Source organism: Thalassophryne amazonica, chromosome 9 (assembly GCF_902500255.1).
Source record: "Thalassophryne amazonica chromosome 9, fThaAma1.1, whole genome shotgun sequence".
NCBI lineage: Eukaryota > Metazoa > Chordata > Actinopteri > Batrachoidiformes > Batrachoididae > Thalassophryne > Thalassophryne amazonica.
The window spans coordinates 106,239,690-106,254,976 of record NC_047111.1 but is presented as its reverse complement, the minus strand read 5'-3'; the positions used below and the strand labels follow the sequence as shown (position 1 = coordinate 106,254,976).

The 15,287-nt window shown below is 39.5% G+C and overlaps 1 protein-coding gene across 7 annotated transcripts in view; it reads right to left on the bottom strand.

The window, feature by feature from the left end:
• The window catches only part of arhgap32b (Rho GTPase activating protein 32b), a 264,214-nt gene that overhangs the window by 31,346 nt on the left and 217,581 nt on the right, over positions 1-15,287 (bottom strand). The window contains exon 1 of one of the 7 annotated variants that reach the window (XM_034178907.1): positions 9,030-9,271. The exons of the other annotated variants lie outside the window; for them this stretch is intronic. The gene's annotated coding sequence lies outside the window, so the exon portion shown is untranslated. Of the gene's footprint in view, positions 1-9,029; positions 9,272-15,287 lie in introns of those variants that run through there. 7 annotated transcript variants of the gene reach the window in all.

The following is a 15,287-nucleotide window of genomic DNA, read 5'->3' as shown; positions in this document are numbered from 1 at the left end:
ATCATGGACTGTGGATGACTGGATGAAAGTCATATTCAGTGATGAATCTCGAATCTGCATTGGGCAAGGTGATGATGCTGGAACTTTTGTTTGGTGCCGTTCCAATGAGATTTATAAAGATGACTGCCTGAAGAGAATATGTAAATTTCCACAGTCATTGATGATATGGGGCTGCATGTCAGGTAAAGGCACTGGGGAGATGGCTGTCATTACATCATCAATAAATGCACAAGTTTACGTTGATATTTTGGACACTTTTCTTATCCCATCAATTGAAAGGATGTTTGGGGATGATGAAATCATTTTTCAAGATGATAATGCATCTTGCCATAGAGAAAAAACTGTGAAAACATTCCTTGCAAAAAGACACATAGGGTCAATGTCATGGTCTGCAAATAGTCCGGATCTTAATCCAATTGAAAATCTTTGGTGGAAGTTGAAGAAGATGGTCCATGACAAGGCTCCAACCTGCAAAGCTGATCTGGCAACAGCAATCAGAGAAAGTTGGAGCCAGATTGATGAAGAGTACTGTTTGTCACTCATTAAGTCCATGCCTCAGAGACTGCATGATAAAAGCCAGAGGTGGTGCAACAAAATACTAGTGATGTGTTGGAGGGTTCTTTTGTTTTTCATGATTCCATAATTCTTTCCTCAGAATTGAGTGAGTCCATATTTTTTTCCCTCTGTTTTGTCTAAAAAAGTAACCATTACTGACTGCCGCAATTATTTTTCTTGATTTCTTATAGTGTTTCTTAAAGCCAGAAAGTTGCCATTTGAAATGACTTTAGTTTTGTGTCATGTCTGTGATCTGCTTTTTTTCTACAAAATTAAACAACTGAATGAACATCCTCCAAGGCCTGTGATTCCATAATTATTGCCAGGGGTTGTAGTATTTAGTTGTATAACCACAGTTTTTCATGATTTCTTCACATCTGCAAGGCATTAATATTGTTGGTTTGGAACCAAGATTTTGCTGGTTTACTAGTGTGCTTGGGGTCATTGTCTTGTTGAAACACCCATTTCAAGGGCATGTCCTCTTCAGCATAAGACAACATGACCTCTTGAAGTATTTTGACATATCCAAACTGATCCATGATACCTGGTATGCGATATATAGGCCCAAAACCATAGTAGGAGAAACATGCCCATATCATGATGCTTGCACCACCATGCTTCACTGTCTTCACTGTGAATTGTGGCTTGAATTCAGAGTTTGGGGGTCGTCTCACAAACTGTCTGTGGCCCTTGGACCCAAAAAGAACAATTTTACTCTCGTCAGTCCACAAAATATTCCTCCATTTCTCTTTAGGCCAGTTGATGTGTTCTTTGGCAAATTGTAACCTCTTCTGCACGTCTTTTATTTAACAGAGGGACTTTGCGGGGGATTCTTGCAAATAAATTAGCTTCACACAGGCCTCTTCTAACTGTCACAGCACTTACAGGTAACTCCAGACTGTCTTTGATCATCCTCGAGCTGATCAGTGGGTGAGTCTTTTGCCATTCTGGTTATTCTTCTATCCATTTTGATGGTTGTTTTCTGTTTTCTTCCATGCATCTCTGGTTTTTTGTCCATTTTAAAGCAAGCTGTTATAAAAGCCAGAGGTGGTGCAACAAATACTAGTGATGTGTTGGAGCATTCTTTTGTTTTTCATGATTCCATAATTTTTTCCTCAGAATTGAGTGAGTCCATATTTTTTCCCTCTGCTTGGTCTAAAAAAGTAACTGTTACTGACTGCCACAATTTTTTTTTCTGATTTCTTATAGTGTTTCTTAAAGCCAGAAAGTTGCCATTTGAAATGACTTTAGTTTTGTGTCATGTCTGTGATCTGCTTTTTTTCTACAAAATTAAACAACTGAATGAACATCCTCCGAGGCCGGTGATTCCATAATTTTTGCCAGGGGTTGTATTATTTACAGGTATCATACCAAAGAGTCCCATTATGTATGCAACCCATCATCTTGGCGCTCTGATTGGCTGATTACCGTCGGATATTTTCCCATACCGGTTTCCATGACAATCGGTCCGGACGCGTATTTTCTTTCAGTTCGAACGCTATTTTCTTTACAAACCAGGAAGCTAAAAATGCAATTAGAAAAACCAATTCAGACAAGAACGTACTCCATAAATATCTAAACAACACCAGAAAATGCACACAGATTGAAATCTTACCAGCTCGACCACCAACCGTCATGGTTATGGTTAAGGTGTTGTTAAGGTGGTTAGTGCTTAAGGTGTTGGGCTTGAGTCCAGAAGATCATGTGTTCAAATCCCTCCCTCACTGGAAAATCACTAAGGGCCCTTGGGCAAGGCCTTTAATCCCCTATTGCTCTTGGTGTGTCGTGAGTGCCTTGTATGGCAGCACCCTGACATCGGGATGAATGTGAGGCATAATTGTAAAGTGTTTTGAGCATCTGATGCAGATGGAAAAGCACTATATAAATGCAGTCCATTTACTATTTACCATTTATTCCTGCTGTGCTCTGGTGTTCTGTTGGGACACCGGCTGTCAGCTCGGAGGTGAGCTGAGATGAGCCGCTGCTCAGCTCAGCTTCAGAGCTCAGAAATGAGCAGAGGAGGTGAACCCGTTTTTTTTTTTTTTTTTTTGAGGTGAGCTTAACCCCTGCTGCTCATGGCTCGGAGGTGAAGCGAACGGCTTCACTTCCGCTCTGACTATGAGCTCTGTGTACGAGCTGTGTCTACGAGCTGTCAGCAGCTTTCATATTCGGGCATTAGTGTCTTTATATACGAGGTCTGTCCATAAAGTATAGGTCCTTTTTATTTTTTTCAAAAACTATATGGATTTCATTCATATGTTTTTACGTCAGACATGCTTGAATCCTCGTGCGCATGCGTGGGTTTTTCCACGCCTGTCGGTGACGTCATTCGCCTGTGAGCACTCCTTGTGGGAGGAGTCATCCAGCCCCTCATCGGAATTCCTTTGTCTGAGAAGTTGCTGAGAGACTGGCGCTTTGTTTGATCAAATTTTTTTTTAAACCTGTGAGACACATCGAAGTGGACATGGTTCGAAAAATTAAGCTGGTTTTCAGTGAAAATTTTAACGGCTGATGAGAGATTTTGAGGTGACACTGTCGCTTTAAGGACTTCCCACAGTGCGAGACGTCGCACAGCGCTCTCAGGCGCCGTCATCAGCCTGTTTCAAGCTGAAAACCTCCACATTTCAGGCTCTATTGATCCAGGACGTCGTGAGAGAACATAGACGTTTCAGAAGAAGTCGGTTTCAGCATTTTATCCGGATATTCCACTGTTAAAGGAGATTTTTTTAATGAAAGACGTGCGGACGGGTCCGCGCGTCAGCTCGCAGCCGCCGCGACGCTCCGCCACAGGAAAAACACCTCTGTTGGAAGCCTTAAGGACAAGTTGGAACATATCCAGCTGTTAAACAATTTCTCATATACTCACTCCACTGAAAGCCATCAAAAGCCGCCTGGATTTTACAAATGGTTATCAACACGGAGGTGTTTTTCCTGTACCCGTCCACACGTCTTTCATTAAAAAAATCTCCTTTAACAGTGGAATATCCGGATAAAATGCTGAAACCGACTTCTTCTGAAACCTCATCAGCCTTTTTCACTGAAAACCATCTTAATTTTTCGAACCGTGTCCACTTCGATGTGTCTCACAGGTTTAGAAAAAATTTTGATCAAACAAAGCGCCAGTCTCTCAGCAACTTCTCAGACAAAGGAATTCCGACGAGGGGCTGGACGACTCCTCCCACAAGGAGTGCTCACAGGCGAATGACGTCACCGACAGGCGTGGAAAAACTCACGCATGCGCACGAGGGTTCATGCATGTCTGACGTAAAAACATATGAATGAAATCCATATAGTTTTTGAAAAAAATAAAAAGGACCTATACTTTATGGACAGCCCTCGTATATATATATATATATATATATATATATATATATATATATATATATATATATATAAATAAAAGACATATAATAAACAAATTATTAACCTCACTTGCTCAGTCTGTACAGGAATATCAGAGTGAGGTGTAAGTACAGACCGAGCGCTAGCAAGTCCATAGAAAAAACACGTATACAATAAATACGTATGCAACCCATCATCTTGGCATTTATATTTTTAATTAATTTCTATCACGTTGTCGAGATCTGCTTTGAGTTTGAGTTTAAGGAAGATTTTTTTTATATTGAGAAGCCTGACCAACTTTTTGTATTTGAAATGGTACTAGGAAAAAAATTAAAATGTGTGAAATATCAAGCAGACCAATACTTTTGGAGGGCACTGTATTTGCTATTTTGATAAACATTAAACAGGTCTAAAACGTCTATACAGCACTCCTCTATTTGAACATGAAAATGATTCTGTCTGTTACAGCCATATAAAGAAATTGTTACAAGGCAAGTTAATGATTATTTTAGAATCCGATTCATCCTGCAAGTGAAAAATAACTAAACCCTACCTTGGGTGAGAACCGCAACAGGACAGTATTCATAGCGCTACATATTTCCCACATTTTATGTTACAGCCTTATGAATGAAATTAATTTTTTTTCCCCTCTAAATTCTACACACTATGACAATGTGATTTTTTTTTTTTTAGATTTTTGGAAATTTATTAAAAATAATAATGATGTTTCTACAGCTTAACTGGAGGCTTAACATCTAAGGCAGAGGTCTCAAGCTCATTCCAGAAAGGGCCAAGAGGGTGCAGGCTTTCTTTGCAACCACCCACTCCACCAGGTGATTTCACTGATTAACATCACTTTGAGCAGGTGGAATCAGTTAATCAGTAAAATCACTTGATGGAGTGGGTGGTTGCAAACAAAGCCTGCACCCTCTCTGCCCTTTCTGGAATGAGTTTGAGAAAGGAGAGAAAGGAGTGGCTTCAGGACAACTTTGTGAATGTCCTTGAGTGGTCCAGCCAGAGCCCAGACCTGAATCTGATTGAACACCTCTGGACAGATCTGAAAATGGTTGTGTACTGACACTCCACATCCAACCTGATGGACCTTGAGAGGTGCTGTAAAGAGGAATGGGGAAAACTGCCTAAAGATAGGTGCATCAAGCTTGTGACATCATATTCAAGAAGACTTGAGGTTGTAATTGCTACCAAAGGTGCATCAATGAACTGAGCAATGGGTGTGCATGCTTATGTACATGTGATTTTAGTTTATTTTTAATAAATTTGCAAAAAATAAATAAACTTTTTTCATGTTGTCATTATGGGGTTCTGTGATTAGAATTTTTTTTTTTTGGGGGGGGGGGGGGGACAAAAAAAATACTCCATTTTGCAATAAGGCTGTAACATAAAATGTGGAAAAAGTGAACAGTTGTAAATGCTTTCTGGATGCACTGTAACTCCGTGCAGAACTTAAAACATAGTATCAGCTACTGACATTAACACATTATAATCACCTCCAGTTGCCATGTATGGATGTGTGTTTAGTGTGCAAACAGCTGAGTCGTGTCCATCTGTTCAAAGCCAGTCATGAGACACAGTGACCTCTGGTTGGAGCAGCAGCAAAAAACAGATTACTGTTGAGTTTTTAATGCATTACTGAACACAACTTTGGAGTAGAGAAGATATGACAGCAAGACTTACTCTGGCTCACTGTGGCCTCATCCAATAATTGTGTCAAAAAAGGTGTAAATGCACAATAAATTTGAACAATCAAAGAAATCTGACTTAGTTTTTCTTCCCAAGAGGGTTACTTCCAATTTGTCCAGCAATCCATGGGTTCAAAGCTCGAAAAGCCAATTAAATAAAAACAAAAAAAAGTACCTCATTTTCTCCACCAGCCAACAGTGGAAGGCAGATGTTTAGCACCATCACATGCTTGTGAATTCATAAGGTGAAACAAAAGAAAGACAATGTAATGAGAGGAAGGGGAGCAATGTGACTTCAAATTTACTCAACTCCTTTTTGATCAATAGACAATCTCCCGACAAAATTTCATCATAATTCAGCCAACACATTTTGAGTTACAGTATCCACAAAAAGATCACACAACCTCCACCCTCCTCTGCAGATTGGGGCAAACAAGAAGACCAACCATTAATGTGCATACAACCACCCAACAATATCTCTTCATCCAATGTTGAAATCTAACAAGTTTGTTTTTTTTTTTTTACTCCGCTTCTTTGTCTGGATGTGATCCAAAATTGAACTGAATGTATTCTAACACAGCCCCAACCTTTTCTCTAATTTACACGAAAACACTTTTGTTAGATTGAATTCTGCAGCCTTCAATCCACTCAACAGAAACACATAAACCTCCTCAGCAGCATAATGAATGCACATGTAGTTAACTTGTGCCGAAGATGTATAATTACAACAAACCTCTTCAGCAAAATTACCAACAGCAGCCTTAAATCACTGAGCACCAAAACCGCGACTCCTTCACAGCCACTTTCTGATAAACTCAATTATGCAATCACAGGAGCAATCATGAAAAAAGCACTTTGATCAAAATAAGTTTCTAAATTTCTGAAGAACTCTTTAATCCAGTTGTAATTGACCTTAATCTGTGTGATCCCCATAAGATCTTCACCAAAAGCCATCTGAATTTTCCAAATGGTTTCCACCTGGCTGTCTCTCACACTTTCTGAAAAAATTTTCATGGAGCAAAGCGGCAGTCGATCAGCCAATTTCCTGACAATGAAAATCCGACGAGGGGGCTGGACCACTCCTCCCACAAGGCGTGCTCATAAGCAAATGACGCAACCGACAGACGCACGAAGGTTCAAGCTTGGTTGATGCAATCACACATGATTTAAATCCATATAGTTTTTGCAAAAAATAAAAAGGTCCATTACTTTTCTAACAGACCTCGTACTTTTCTTAAAAAAAAAAAAAAAACAAACAAAAAAAAAACTTTGCATCTTCTCATTGTTCTTTGTAAAGCCTGTGACATATTAAGGTAAAACATCCAAATGGCAAAATGACTATTTGAAGACAATTTATTACCTGTCAATTACTTTTGAAATAATTAATCTATAAAATGTCAAAGTGCAAATATATAATTTTTATTTTTCCTGTTTAATCTGTGACATCATCAAATGTATTTTTCCCGTTTAATCTGTGACAAATACTCAATCAATTTATTTATATAGCGCCAAATCACAACAAACAGTTGCCCCAAGGCGCTTTATATTGTAAGGAAAGGCCATACAATAATTACGTAAAAACCCCAACGGTCAAAACGACCCTCTGTGAGCAAGCACTTGGCGACAGTGGGAAGGAAAAACTCCCTTTTAACAGGAAGAAACCTCCAGCAGAACCAGGCTCAGGGAGGGGCAGTCTTCTGCTGGGACTGGTTGGGGCTGAGGGAGAGAACCAGGAAAAAGACATGCTGTGGAGGGGAGCAGAGATCAATCACTAATGATTAAATGCAGAGTGGTGCACACAGAGCAAAAAGAGAAAGAAACACTCAGTGCATCATGGGAACCCCCCAGCAGTCTAAGTCTATAGCAGCATAACTAAGGGATGGTTCAGGGTCACCTGATCCAGCCCTAACTATAAGCTTTAGCAAAAAGGAAAGTTTTAAGCTTAATCTTAAAAGTAGAGAGGGTGTCTGTCTCCCTGATCTGAATTGGGAGCTGGTTCCACAGGAGAGGAGCCTGAAAGCTGAAGGCTCTGCCTCTCATTCTACTCTTACAAACCCTAGGAACTACAAGTAAGCCTGCAGTCTGAGAGTGAAGCGCTCTATTGGGGTGATATGGTACTATGAGGTCCCTAAGATAAGATGGGACCTGATTATTCAAAACCTTATAAGTAAGAAGAAGAATTTTAAATTCTATTCTAGAATTAACAGGAAGCCAATGAAGAGAGGCCAATATGGGTGAGATATGCTCTCTCCTTCTAGTCCCTGTCAGTACTCTAGCTGCAGCATTTTGAATTAACTGAAGGCTTTTCAGGGAACTTTTAGGACAACCTGATAATAATGAATTACAATAGTCCAGCCTAGAGGAAATAAATGCATGAATTAGTTTTTCAGCATCACTCTGAGACAAGACCTTTCTAATTTTAGAGATATTGCGTAAATGCAAAAAAGCAGTCCTACATATTTGTGAAGATCTTCTAAATTAGTGAGACGCCATTTCCTCTCCAACTTACGGGTTATCTGCTTTAAGCTGCGAGTTTGTGAGTTATACCACGGAGTCAGGCACTTCTGATTTAAAGCTCTCTTTTTCAGAGGAGCTACAGCATCCAAAGTTGTCTTCAATGAGGACACTCCAGTCTAATATGCAACATCATCAAATATGTTTTTGTCTAATCTGTGACATCATCAAAAGTATGTTTTCCAGTCCAATCTGTGACACACAAGGTCCCCCCACACACATTCTTTATCTGTGATGACACCAAATGTTTTTACCAGTTGTGACATCATCAAATGCCCCCGCCTTCTTGCAACATTATCACATGTTTTTAGTCTTAACTGTACTCAAAAAAATTTTCCTCACTCGAATCTGTGACATCACGTCTTTTTTCCAGTCTAATCTGACATCATCAAATGTCTTGTCCTGTTTAATCTATTACATCATTAAATATGTATTTTAGTCTAATATGAGAATGAATATCTTCAATCCAGTTTCACCTGTAACATCACAAAATGACTTTTTGCAGTTTTATCTGACATTTTTTTCTGTCCAATGTGACATCGTCAGATCTTTTTTTCTCCAGTCCAAATTTTTCCAGTTTCATCTGCGACAGCCTATGACGTCATCAAACGCCGTTTAAACTTCCAAGATTTGCCTTGTTCATGTGCCAAACTCATCAAAAACAGATAACACTCATGTTGACTCATGGACTAGCTTCTCAAACCAGTTTTCACTCCATAGAACTACTTAAACAAGTTCAGTCAAGTTAAAGTGATTTAATCTGGAATAAAATGTGATGAAACGTTTTCTTCAAAATCTATTTCATCATTCAAAGTGCAGCCTATAATCCTCGCACACACCGTTTATTGTTTTCTTAAACGGAAGCCGTTGTAGCACACGCAAAGATAATTAAAGCCACTTTTAAAGAGATTTTCTTACCTTTGCTCCATAACGTTGAAACTGTAAAAGTTTATGACTTTCAAAATAAAGTCCAAAGAACGACTGACGGATCGTCTTCCGTAGTAAAACAGCACAAAACGGCGAGGAATCCCGTCTGTGCCGCCAGAACAGCGGCGAAAACGTCTTTATTGGAGTCAGAGGGATTAAAAATTAGAATCCAGATGAAGCACACTTTCCTCTTTTCTGTCACTCTGCCGCTCCGCTTCAGTTTACAACCACACTCACATGCTGCTTTCAAGGACACCCGGAAATATGAGGCTCACCCATTCTTCGCTGCCGAAAGCCCATTTGTTCCATTTAAAGAAATCTACCCAGTAACAGCAGAGATTTGACACTGTCGCAGTTATTTATTTTTTTTTTTTAATTTTTGGTCATGGGAAAATCTTTAGAGTAGACCTCCACTGAAATAAATGCAGTCAGATCTTTGGACCAAAAAATGACTTAAATTTACACATAAGATCCTTCTGAATGTAGTAAAGTAAATCTGCAAGCCCAGATCTGTCATTCAACGGAGAAATCTTTGTTTAAAAATAACCAATTTACAGCTAAAATTTAGCCCTCCGCAAGACTGTCATCACATCCGGGACATTGCCGAGACGCAAGAGAGAAGACACTATCCCAGCATGCATTGCACGCGCCAACTGTAATTTGTGGATTTACGACAGTTTGCATCTCTTACAAAAGCACCTTTTTATTGTCTCATATGGAAGGATGGACTTTTTTTTAAAACTTTGTGTTTGGTGAGTATACATTTCTTTTATTTTTGCTTGAAAATTATTTTTAGCCTTCTTCTTTAGCCTCCGGTGTTACTCTTGCGAGGTACGGATGCGGGACCCACAAAGAAGCCAAGTCATTAAAAAGATACAAACCTCTCTCAGTGGCCATGGAGCTCTGCGGCTGCGGTTACCGAGACCATGCGGCAATGCGGATTTTTCCGCAAGAAGTCTATCTTTGAGGGATGCCGGAGCACTCCGCATCAAAACAGCGAGCGTAGTCTCTGGACTTGTTGCCAAGTTGGCCGCACCTCCATTCAGTAGACAGGGAGGTGGTACCGGAGTTGGCTACAGCTCTGCACAACAGATACGGGGGAGGTGTGAGTGGCCCGCTGCGGCGTTAACCGAGCCCACAGATTCAGTAAGCGCATTGGAGGCAGAGAGCAAGGCATCGGGGAAGAACATCGCCGCTGTCGATGTCGCCGCTGATCTGAGCATGCAGAGCTGTAATCTCGCATTCAGTGCAGCTTACTTTTGGATGTTGAAACCAGGATGTGTATAACAGTAACATTACTAACAGATAAAATCAATTTCAATGCGGGATCGGACTGAAGGCGCAAGCGCTCCATCTTCTCCCTCGCGTCATGGCAATGCCCCGGATGTACAAACAGTTTTCGTGGAGGGCCAAATCTTAGCTGCAAATTTGTCATTTTTAAACGAAGATTTCTCATCTGAATTACAAATCCGGGTTTGCAGATTTACTTTACTGCATTCATAAGGGTCTTATAAATACATATCAGCTATTTCTTTCTGAGATCTGACCACATTTATTTCAATGCAGGTCTACTTTAAACGGAGTGAAATCCTATGCAAAAACCAACAGGCACAATTCTGAAACAACCAAATAATTCAATCCGATTCACAATGTAGTAATCCAGAATGTGATGGAAGAACCCAGATTAATAGTTTTGTCCTAATGTCTGATTAGTTTCATATTTGTTGCCTCTCTGCACATCACTATGCCAAAAAGCTTGAACATAAACTGTTGAGACAGCACAGATTAATAAAGAAGCCAATTTTTGCTCACTTCAATTTTTTTTACTCCCATTTAAGTCAGGAATTAATTTAATTTTACTCTGACATAATTTTGGTCCTTAGTATTTAAATAAAGAGTTCACCATCAAGTGAAAACACTTTAAGATTCTGACCCATGTTGATGAAAATACTGTGATTAAGCTTTAGGTTTCTGACACTCAAACAGCAACCCTGGTAAACACCAGTATCATGGAACCTAAGAAACATGGTAGACCTTTTACAACTGAAATAAATAAAAAGTAATAATAGTAATAATAATGATAAAAAAAGTAAAATAGTAGAAAAAACAAAAGGAATAAGCAGCTAGTGAACAAAGGCAATCAAATGTGGACATATATCACAGCAAAACTTTGCTGGATATCTGCTGGACCGATAAAGCAACACTCACTTTCATCTATGGGGGACAGTTGTCAATACTAACTTTAGTCACAATTATGTTTTTGGTTTTTGCCAAAATGAAGGCAGTGGGGAGATTAACATTTTATACATGTGGTTATGAGGTCAAAGGTAAACTTCAAAAGTTGTGCATGCACATGTGCTTTCTTCATATTTTCTGCAAGGGCTCACAGGGCAAACACACTATATTTGGTGTGGAATGCCCCTAAAACACTTTACCAGCAAAAAAATTAGCTGGAATTTTGCAATGTACCACAGAAACAATGGTACTTCATAATAACTATTTCAACACAAAGTAAACTCCTGTCAATTTTTGTGGAAAATCGCTAACTTTAACATAGCACACAGAGTACAGCACGGCTGTGTCACTTTCTATGCAGTCTCTCTATTATGTCGCACTGGTAAAGTACATATAAATAACCTTCTTCACCAGGTCTAATTCAAGTGACCTTTCAATATTAGCAGCAGTGTTCTATTTTTATGTAATGCTACAACAGAATAATGCACGGGGATACACAGCATTAACTACACGTGGGGAAAAGGCTTACAGTTCTGTCAGTAAGAGTCTTAGAAGAACTGTCAGGTGGTTATGATTATTTAACCCTATGAGGGGAGATTAAAAACCAATTACGTGAGATTAAAGAAGACTGAAGAAGATAAATGGATCCTCTTTTATGGACAACAGAATACTTTCCTCTTCATTTTAGAAAATTTTGCCTTATTCAGTTTGTTTGTATTTTCTTTTCTGCTTCCACATTTACACTGCTTCTTTCTTTATACTGCCCCCGCTGTGGTTGAAAGTACTGCATTAGTTTTAGAAGACTGAAGAGGGTAGTACAACAGGAAAAAAAAAGTAATTAAATAATAAGTAAATCATAATACACTGATCCAAGAAGCAGAAAAAAGAACAATGAACAAAATAATTTACATTTCATCTCACCCATTCATGGGATGCAATCAAATGCAACAATTGCAAATTGATTCTGAGCTAGCACAATATACATGATGCAGAAATGCAAAAAAAAGAAAAAAAAAAGAAAAAGAAAACAAATGAATACATTTTTAAATGCTTAGAGCCAAAGATCTTGGCTCTGCAAACTCATGACTTGCGTTGTTAACACACACTGAGGACTTGTATGATTTAATACGGTTGATTTTATGGTTGACAAGCAGATTTATTTTAGGGTTTGGCTGTGAAGCAAAGATGTTTTTCTGATACTCCATCCAAGTATATTATAGTGTATTAAATTCAAACTTTGGATACACTTGCAAGACCCGAATGTCACTGAGTAATATCACCATATGTGACATCATGGTCTTGCGAGTTCCTCTTAATTCATATTTTCTTCCCTCTTCACTGATGAGCCTCTGGTTTACAGTTTCACTGTCCTCCCAGAAGTACGCAATCACAGAACTGCAGCACTCATGACTGGTCTTGTGTCAGTGCAAAAGCATGTCCGCTCAACTCGTACACGACTGAGGAAACCCAAACCTTTCTTCAGACATGATTCAGTCCGTCTTGTCCAAGATGACATCAGGGCCTCACTGTTTGCCCTCCTCCAGCTCCAGACCTCTGAGATCACCAAATTAAATCCTTAACTAGTTCAGCTCCTTAACACAGACACAGGATGAGCTGAAATAAAGTCAAAGTAATTTGTTTTCATGCCAGAATCACAAGACTGCAGTCAGACTTCCTGCTGCATGTGATCGTCTTAAATGCGATGTGTTAACAGAATTAGACATTTCTTTTAAGACTTGCCTATTATCATATTGATGATTAAACAAGAACCGTGAAGTCTTGTGTTTTTATTTTTGTCAGTAATTTCTCCACTTATTACATTGTTACTTCTAATTCTGCTGGCCATTTGAGCCATTTCAGCTACAATCATATGCAGTTATAACCAAAGTGTCTGAAACATACTGTATAGTAAGCAAACGCAATTTGTCTTTGGTGTGAAATGATGCATCGCACAGCTGTTATTTTGCATTTAACAATTCATTTCACTCCTGGGCCCAGTTTCATGAAGCATTCTAATCTTTTTTGGTGGCCTAAACTCACTTAGTCTACTCATCTTTCGACATTAGTCGTTGCATAAAGCGCTTAGTCGGCTAAAGTTTCGTGTTACCCGACTAAAGTTTTTAGCCTGGTACAGAAGAAGCTAATCTTATTTTAGTCAACAAAACTTCAGTGTCTTACCTCAAAAAAGGCAGCTATCATGTATCACCACTTGATGGAGAAGGAAGGATGGAGAGACCTGCGGTGGGAGCGGGTGTTCCAGGACCAGAATAATCCGTTGGAGATGTTTATGGATGCTGAGGTCGGGAGCAACTGTCCTCTGCTGCAGCAGACTCCTCCATGTTTGTAACAGACGGACCAACCCAAAAGTAAACAAAACTGCTGCGCATTGGAGGCGTTTCTTGGCAACGGCACTCGTAGACTAACTCGTAGAAAATCGTAGACTAACATAAAAAGGTTAATCTACAAGTTTAGCCGTCAATGTGAAATGGAGACTAGACAGATAATGTTGGGCGACTAACTGTTGTTGCCTAAATAAGTTTAGTAGACTAAAAGATTAGACCTCTTTATAAAATAGGGCCCTGGATCATGGACAGAATGTGAAGGTTAACGTACAGCATGAGAACGTGTGTCACAAAAACTGATCTGAACCTATTGGCTGCTTGTGACAAACATCAAATGCACCAATCACAGCAACTGTTGCACAGCTCGGTGGGCTATCACTGGGACTTGGCAAAGCTTTTGTTGAAAGATGCAGAAATTGATCTTCCTATTTTACACACTGACAAACGTTTTAAACTCAAACTTGTTGGCAAACAAAAATCAAGTGTGCAACAAATGACATTCCTCATGGCTTTGGAGGAGGAACATTACATAAGGGACCGTGCATAGTTTCACACCAGGAAATGATCTGAGATCCCCGTGAAGAGGACAAACCGTCGCCTGTCTAACACATTCGGCTTTCTTCTTCACATAACCAGCTGTCTTGGCTCATATATTCTCACAGCTGCCTAAATGCTTGGACCCCAGGCGTGATGAAGGACTGCACTGTGGAGGGGAATGCTGCATCTGGGCAGAGTCCTGCACTAGCTTTTGAATTTTCTTAAAGGCATCTGGCCCACCCGATCTAAGACGCTCAGTGGCAAATTCAGGCTGATACCATTTATTTTTCTTCCTGTTTGTTTTTTTAAATCAGATCTGGGTCTTAATCAGTCCCAATTATTTAAAACCTGCGATCCAGTCTGTAGTCAACTAGATTCCCATTATATGACAGAGCATTGATGTTTATGAGTTATTGCAAGTTTAATTTTGTGTGTGGTCGATATTTGAGCCCAACCTTCCCTCCACACATCCTGGCCCTGCAGCTTCTCTCCATTCAGTCCTTTAACCCCCCAAAATCATGCTTTAATCTATCCATCCAACTCCACTTTGGCCTCCCCCTCTGTGTCTTCTGTATTTCCTGACTCTGTTTGTTCATTGTCTCTTCTCATCACATTCAAACCAGCTAAATCTGTTTTCCTGTACCTTCTTAGATACCCCTTCCAATTTTAGCATACTTCAGATTGTGACTGCACACTTCCTCCTGAACATTCTCTTTTCTGCCACATCCATTTCACCTGTGATGCCTTCACTGCACAGCCTCATACATCAATCACACAGCCTTATTAAGGCAACCTTTAAGCTTTTTCTTGATTCTGCAGTCACAAGTCCTTGTTTCACTCTTCAAGTTCCTCCATTCAGACTCTGAGTCATTTCTGCACCCAGTTCTCCATTTTCACACCACACTAATCGTGAATATTTGTCTTAATATCTCTCCTGCAAGCCAACTTTTGAATCCCGATCTTCATTAATCCTGAAAAACGTCTTCCTAATTGTCAATCCTCTGTCTTCAAAAGCCTCTTTCCATTCTTTTGACTAAAACTAGGGCAAAACTGGAGAAAGTAATTACACAACTGTAAATGTAGCTGAATAACACATTACACTTACATTAATTAAAGTGACAAGAGTTTGTGTAAA